The sequence below is a fragment of the Ambystoma mexicanum genome, chromosome 9, assembly GCF_040938575.1.
Source record: "Ambystoma mexicanum isolate Mex_15411 chromosome 9, UKY_AmexF1_1, whole genome shotgun sequence".
Classification (NCBI taxonomy): domain Eukaryota; kingdom Metazoa; phylum Chordata; class Amphibia; order Caudata; family Ambystomatidae; genus Ambystoma; species Ambystoma mexicanum.
In genome coordinates this window covers 264,213,379-264,220,977 of record NC_090931.1, presented here as the reverse complement: position 1 = coordinate 264,220,977, position 7,599 = coordinate 264,213,379, and the positions used below count along the sequence as shown (strand labels likewise).

Sequence of the window (7,599 nt, the reverse complement as noted above, 5' to 3'; positions counted from 1 at the left end):
TGTCCTTCTAAGGTCGAGCCAATGTAGCCTTTGCTCCTCCTTGGAAGGGTGAGGAGGAAAGAAGGCTCGTAAACAGATCTTTCAAGTAAGGTGAAACTCAGACACCACCTTAGGCAAAAACGAGGCGTGTTCTCCGAGTGTGACTTTGTCCCTTGAAATGGTTGTGAAAGGTGGTTTACATTTTTATTTTTTTTTTATTTTATTTTACATTTATAAAGCGCTCACACAGCCCGCAGGCATCGAGGCGCTGTTACAGGAATTGTTTGTTTTTCTTAGTTGCGTATTTTTTTTGTCTTAGTTACGTATTTATAACGCGCTTAAACACCCAGAGGTTTCTAAGCGCGGACCCGGGGATCGAACCTGTTGTTGCTTCGTGTCGTCTTGCTTCCAAGACGCGCACGCTGCCGCTGAGCTATCCTCCCGGGACATGACAGCGCTTGGAGCTTGCTTACCATGTGCTGATGTGATAGCTAAAAGGCAAGCTATTTTCCACATGAGGTGTCCGAGCGGATAAGAATGCAGCATCTCAACAGGTGTTCTGTTTAGAAAGGTTACCATTAAACTAAAGTCCCAATATAGCACCATAAAAGGAGTATGAGGAAAAGTATTTGTAAGACCTTTTAGGAACTACATTACAATCAGAATTGTGAAAAAGGATCCCTGCTCCGGTGTTCGCGACTAAATATCCTTTGACCTTTGTGACCTGCAAATCTTGCCTGGCAAGGTGCAACAGGAACAACGGGACCTTTGAACTCTCACACAGAAAAGGATCAATACCTTCAGCTCTGCAGCAGCTGCAAAATGTCTTTTATCAGAGCGGGACAGAGCCTTAATTACTGGCCTACTCGCTCAAAGCAACACCTCCATAATGTCTTCAGGGAGCTCCCAATCCCTGTACCTTAACCTTTCAGTATCGAGGCGTGCAGGTTCAGACTGCTCATTGTCAGGTGAAGGACCAGTCCTCCATTTTGCGAGAGCAGATTGACTTTCTGGGGAAGATGCAATGTATGACAGATGGTTCTGTCCAGAAGGTCCGGGTACCACGTCCTACTGGTCCAATCCTTTGTCTCATACCGTAATGTTACGACCTTGCTATTCATTGTGGTTACGATGGGGGCGAGCAGTGCCAAACCCAAGATGAAGGCAGCAATGTAACATGCTGACCTCCCTAAAATGGTGGCCACAATATGACACGCAGACCTGCTCAAGATGGCCACTGCGATGCAACGTCAGCAAGACAGCAACTCGGAATGCCGGTGGCATTCACATTACCGGACCAATACTACAGAGGCTGATGTTACTGGTGAGATAGGGAGTCGCAGCTTGTGACTTTCCCGTTGCCATGATGCTCCTCATTCCCTGCTGTAGCTACCCTTTTCTTGTCCTATTTGACTTCCCTTTCATGCCTAGCACCATCTGAGCTCTCCGCTTCCACCTTTTCAGAGTTGCTTTCCCCGTTTGGAGTTTCTTCTCAACTGCTGCCCCCACTAGCCAGATTCTACTCTTCAGTAGTCTCGTTGTTTTTTTTCCCATAAGGGGTTTTCCCCCTGGACCTAGTTCTGTCCTTAGGCAAAGCCATTCTCGGTCTCTGTTCACATCAGAGATCGAGGTGGATGCCCAAAAGGGCAGATCCTTTTTCTTCCCTGACAGGACCCGTAAACCAATACAGTAAGGCACGCACCTGAGAGACTGCAACGTCATAAAGAAGAAACAATGAATCGGCTACAAGAGCTGGTAGCCACAGTCCAGACCCTAACGACAGAGGCCCAGTCCCTAATAAATGTAAACACATTTCTAAAACAGGCGCTTAACACCTGAGACGCCTTACCTGTGGGGTCCTTTTCAGGTGGTACCCACGTGGACAAATACCATGGTGACCCGAAGAAGTTACGTGAATTCTTGGATGCCTGTACGGTGGTCTATTCCTTTAGACATACCATGTTTCAGACCAACAGAGCCAAAGCAGGCTTCCTGACAGCGCATATGGGTTCAGGTGCACTAGCTTGGGCTACTTCATTGGTCACCAGTGAAGACCCTTTGCTGAATGATTACGAAGGCTTCATAACCTCCTTCAAAGCCTATTTTGATAGGCCTGACTTAACGTATATGGCACATGGGCACCTTCTGGACTTATACCACCTGATTTAAGCAGTTGGTGCTGTAAGCAGCTTAGCAGGAAGAAGCCTGTTTTACCCTTTACCGCCAGGATTAACTGAAGACCTAAAAGACGAACTGGCCAGAATACCTATGCCTCCATCTTTTTAACAACTAATAAAGCTGGTACTACAAATTGATTTTCATCTGCAAGAGAGAAAGGCAGAGTGGAGAAGATTCAGAAGCATGACAAATCAAACCTTTCCTATGGCGCTTCCTAAGGCTATGGTCAAACCATCCCTTAACACTCCTAAGCCCATGCAAAGTGGCGAGGTCAGAGGTCCTCTTTCTGATGAGGAAAGAGCCTGCCGGAGAAATAAAGGCGTATGTATGTACTGCGGATCCCCCACACACTTACTGAGGCAATGTCCTCTAGCCCCTCCGAGAAAACAGGGAAATGCCAGCTCCCATACCTAAAGGGGACTATGGCCCAGGAGTCAAAGGAAAGTCCCTTGACACAGCATTCCACAATTGTTCATCTCACAGGTCTCCATGGCTGGTTCCGAAAATAATGGGTTGGTGTTCAGAACAGGTATGGGAGGTTCCTGCAATGGTGGATTCAGGTGCAGTAGGAGTCTTCATGGACCACTCTTGGGATCTTCATATGGGAGTACCTTATGCCACCAAATCTTTTGTGCTTCCTATTAAAGGTGTATCTGGATGACCTTTGGAATGGGGCCCTATCAAAGAAAACACCACCAACTACTGGTGCAGATTGCTCAGAATCGAGAAACAGTGGCCTTTGACAAGGAAGCACATGTTCCTATTATACTGCGAATTCCACAGCTTACCCATCTCAATCCATATATAGAAATGGGCAGCACGCACTCTGTTTTTGGGCTTGGAATATTGTTCTTTCAATTGTTTCACCACTTCATCTCCTCCTAAAATGAGTGTTGATGAACAGAACAATGGCAATAGCAAGACATTTCACTTCTTTGTGCCATCCCCATGAAGAACTCTGCTTATCAGAAGGTTTTCCAGAAGGAAACATCTAAGAAATTACTGCCATACCGACCAGAGGATTGGTCTATCAATCTCGTTCCCGACACAATACTCCTTTTAGTAGAATGTTCATACTGTCTCCTTCAGAAAAGATCATTCTGAAAGCCTACTTTTACGGAAACATCGAAAATGGTCTAATCCGTGAGTCTCCATCCCCTGGAGGTGCTTCTTTGTTCTTTGTTTCCAAAAAGGACACTATAGAGCTACAGCCCTGCATAGACTACAGGGGTCTGAACCAGATTACGTGCAAGGACAAGTATACCCTACCATTGATACAAGACATACTGGGAGCCGTCCATGGTGTCTGTATTTTCACAAAATTGGGTAAGCCCACCACCTCATCAGAATCAAGATGGGTGACAAATGGAAAAAGGCCTCCAGAGCGCCCTTTGGCCGACTATGAGTACAGCGTTATGCCCGTTGGCCTCACCAATGCCCCTGCGGTTTTTCAGAGTTTTGTAGACCAATTGTTTTCTGATCTGCCATAGCGCCTATTTGGATGATATCTCAATCTATCTCAGTATCCACATTGAACATCAAAAGCGTGTGGAAGAGGTACTGCATCGACTGGAAAAGAACCATCTACGTGCTAAACCAGAGAAGGAGTAATTACTTACAGTAATGTTCTTTCTATGGATTCTTCTCCCGCACATTCCACATCTGATAGGTATTCCATCCAGCTCTGCTGCTTCGGAAAATGGGATGCAGTGGACCTCGACTCGGCCGTCCATCCATCCATCTTGGTCAGCCTCTGATCGTCAGATTTGGACTTGACATCAAGGCGTCGTATATATACACTTCGTCACTACGCCCCACACTTCAGTTTCCCCCGAGCATACCATGCTGCATAGGAAAACAGAGAGATAACAACGGGCTAATAAGCCCTCAAAAATGAAATAACCATAAACCTCTAAAATAGGATGAATTTAAATAGACACTAACAAAGTAGCATCAGAAAATGGTCACTGAGGACCATCACCAAGTCATCATTAAAGAGGAGATGCACACCAACCACCGACTTTCTGAGCGGGGATGGGTGGGAGGGGAGATGAGGAATCTTTGGGAGAAGAATCCATAGAAAGAACTTTACGATAAGTATTTTCTACTTCAATGGATTGCCTTTCTCCCGCAGATTCCTCATCTGATAGACTCCCAAAGCAGTAGATGAAGGAGGCGAGCAGAAAGTTAGACTGTGACATTTTGCAGCACTGCCCTGCCAAAAAGCCCAAACTGTACGAGCCACATCTAGACTATAGTGCTTAGCATAGGTATGAAGGGATGACCATGTCATTGCGTGACAAATACCCCTAACAGTAACTCCCCACTGTAATATGCTGTTGACGCTTAGACTCCCCTAGTCGAATGAGCCCTGATGCCTGCCAGTAATTTCTTTCTAGCAGACTGATAGCATTACGCTACACAGAAAATGATAGTGTGGGACAACGTTTGCTTAGTTATGGCCAGGCCCTTACGGGCTAAAGAAAAAGCCTTGAAGAGCTTATCAGCCCTTCTGAACTCTCAGACGTCCTTTCAATGTAATAACTTATTGCCCTTTTGCGATCTAAGTGATGAAATCACTCCTCTTCCTTAAAAGGATGCGGGGGGAGGATAGAAGACTGGGAGGTCAATGGATTGCTGTAGGTGGAACTCAGAAAACTTTGGGAAGCAAGCCATGCCCAACCTTAAGCAAAACGTTTTACTGAAAAGAAAATTGCAGGAAAGGAGGTTTACTGCATAAGGTCTGTAGCTCACACACCCACCTCTCGGATGTAATAGCCACCAAAAAGGCTGTTTTTAAGGATAGAAGTCTTAAAGGAAAAGTATGCATAGGCTCAAAAGGAGCCGCCATCAGATATGTCAGTTCCAGATTAAGGTCCCAATCCGTGACAACAAAGGGAGTTGGTGGGAATGTATTTACAAGGCCTTTCAGGAATTGTGCCATCACCGAGATCGTAAAAAATGAACCTTTATCGGGGGATATCCTAAACACCGACACGGCCGCCAAATAGGACTGTGGTCACTTTAAGGCATGCTGAGGCCAGTGACAGAAGGGACTCCATCCCTGTAGTGGTGGGGCAAGAGATAGGGTCAATCTCGCATTCCCTGCACCATGCCGCAAATCTTCACCACCTGCACATACACAAAGATTTTGTAGATGGTCTGCGTGCAGCCAGCAACACCTCAAGCACTTCCTAAGAGAGGTCCCAGACATCATACCTCATCCTCTCAAGAGCCACGCATGTAGGTTGAAGGATACCAGGATCTGGGACCTTACGACTAGGTTAGGAGATCCGACCATAGAGGCAACCAGTGTGGTGGATAGATGGACGGGTACAAGAGGTCAGAGTACCACGTTCTCCTCGCCTAGTCCCGGGCGATCAAGTTCATGGTCGCTCTAAACCGCTTCGACCTCTGGAGAACCCATGCAATGAAGGGAATCAAGGGGAAAGAGTAACGGAGAGGGAAGGTCGAATCCACCAGAAACGTGTCCCCCAGTGCACCGTTTGCTGGGAATTCCCTCGAGCAATACTGTCTGCACTTCCTGTTGGATTATGTTGCAAACAGAGCCACAGCCGGGGTACCCCAGAGAGAGAAGACCTCCTCTAGGACTTCCTGGCACACTTCCCACGCGTGTGAGACCGTGCTTTGCCTGCTCAGAGCATCAGCCAAACTGTTCTCTGTGCCCGCCATATAAACTGCTGAAACTGAGATCTGCTTCTCCAGTAACCAGAACCATAGCATCATCGCCTTTTTGCAGAGGGGGCAAGGGTGCACAGCACCTTTCTTGTTCAGATAGTGAATTGCCACTGTGTTGTCCATCAGAATGAGGACATGCTTCCCCTGCAGAGATGGAGCGAATATCTTCAGGGCTAGTCTGATGGCCCGCAACTCCAGTCTGTTGATGTGCCATCTGGCTTCCGTTGCTGACCAAAGATCGCTCACCTGCAATTACTTGCAATGCGTGCCCCAACCCTTCAGAGAAGCATCCGTGACCAATCGGGTCTGAGGCCAAGAAGGCCACAGGGTTACCCCACCATGAGACTGCTGCAGTCCGCCGACCAGGACAGGTTGTTGACCACCAATGTGGACTCCCCAAGGAGATCCAAAAGAGCACTGAGGGGCTGTGACCACTGACTCCTCAGGAGCCACTGCAGGGATTTCATGTGCAGCCTGGCTTTTGGCACTAGAAAAATGCAGGAGGCCATAAGAACTAAGAGGCAGAGTAATGAAGCCACGGATAGAGTGGCATGGCTCTGGAAAAAGTCGACCATTTGTGTAAAACTGATGATTCTGTCTTCGGGGCGGAAGGCTTTTCCCACCCGGGTGCCTGGGACTGTTCCGATGAACTGGAGCCTTTGGACTGGTGTCATTTGTGACTTCTTTAAATTCAGGGAGAAACCCAACCTGTACAGCAGTAAGCAGTTGTCCTCTAGATGTGACAAGACCTGCACTGCGGACTTCCTTTAGACCAGTCAGTCGTCCAGGTACGGAAATACGTGGACCCCGGATCTCCTGAGGTGCACCACAGCTACCATCAAGAGATTGGTGAAGACCTTTGGGGCAGAGGTCAGACCAAAGAGAATCACCTTGAACTGAGTGTTTGTCCCCTATGGTGAACCTTAGGAACTTCCTGTGATTTTGATAGATGGGCACATGGAAATGGGTACCAGGAAATACCAAGAATACCAATCCGATCCTCTCTGCTCGGGCGGTACCTCTTCCATGGCACCCTTTAACTACATGTCTCGCAGTTCTCTCTGGAGCTCCTGTCCCAGTTGGATTGGAAGTAGTGAGGGTGCGTCCGGAGGTTTTCTTAAAAATGGCAGACAATACCCCATGAATGAGCTGAAGAAACCCAGGCATCGGAAGTAATTCCCTGGCACTGGAGCCAATGCGCCGTCAACCATCCACCAACCTGTATGTTGTGGGAGGAGAAATCAAAGCGGCTTAGGGGGCTGGGTCTCCCCTGCCGCTGATTGTTGGCCTTTAGAAGCCTTCCTGCCCCTTTCATTTCCCCCTCAGGGATGTACTGCGCAGCATTCTCCACTGCTGTCCAATGACCAGAAGAATACTTGGCAAGGCTGCTTACCAAATTGGTAGCCTTGCGGGCCATACTGCCCGAAGTAAACACCTTTTTGCCAAAGCATCAACCTTTTTAGCTTCCCTGTCGGGAGGTAAAGTGGAAGTTGAAGAAGCTGGTCTGGAAGAGAATGTAGCAGCCTACATAACAAGCCCCTCCAGGGAAGGGTGAGATGAGAGGTAAGAAGGGTCTCCTCTTGTCAGTAACTTGGTCTGCTTCTGTGCTTCCTGTGGGTGAACCCCCCGGGATCTCTGCTTCCCCACTCAAGACACCGCTCTCCTCACCTGAATCTTCAAGATCTGTCTTCTCAATCCCTTGTCGATGGGCCAGGTAATCCTTCTTGATTCTGGAAGTTGGTG

General features: G+C 47.8%; 1 protein-coding gene across 3 annotated transcripts in view; it reads right to left on the bottom strand.

Annotated features, from left to right (window-relative positions):
• Nucleotides 1-7,599, bottom strand: part of LOC138487944 (calcium/calmodulin-dependent protein kinase kinase 1-like) — a 1,547,719-nt gene that overhangs the window by 15,158 nt on the left and 1,524,962 nt on the right. The window lies entirely within an intron of this gene.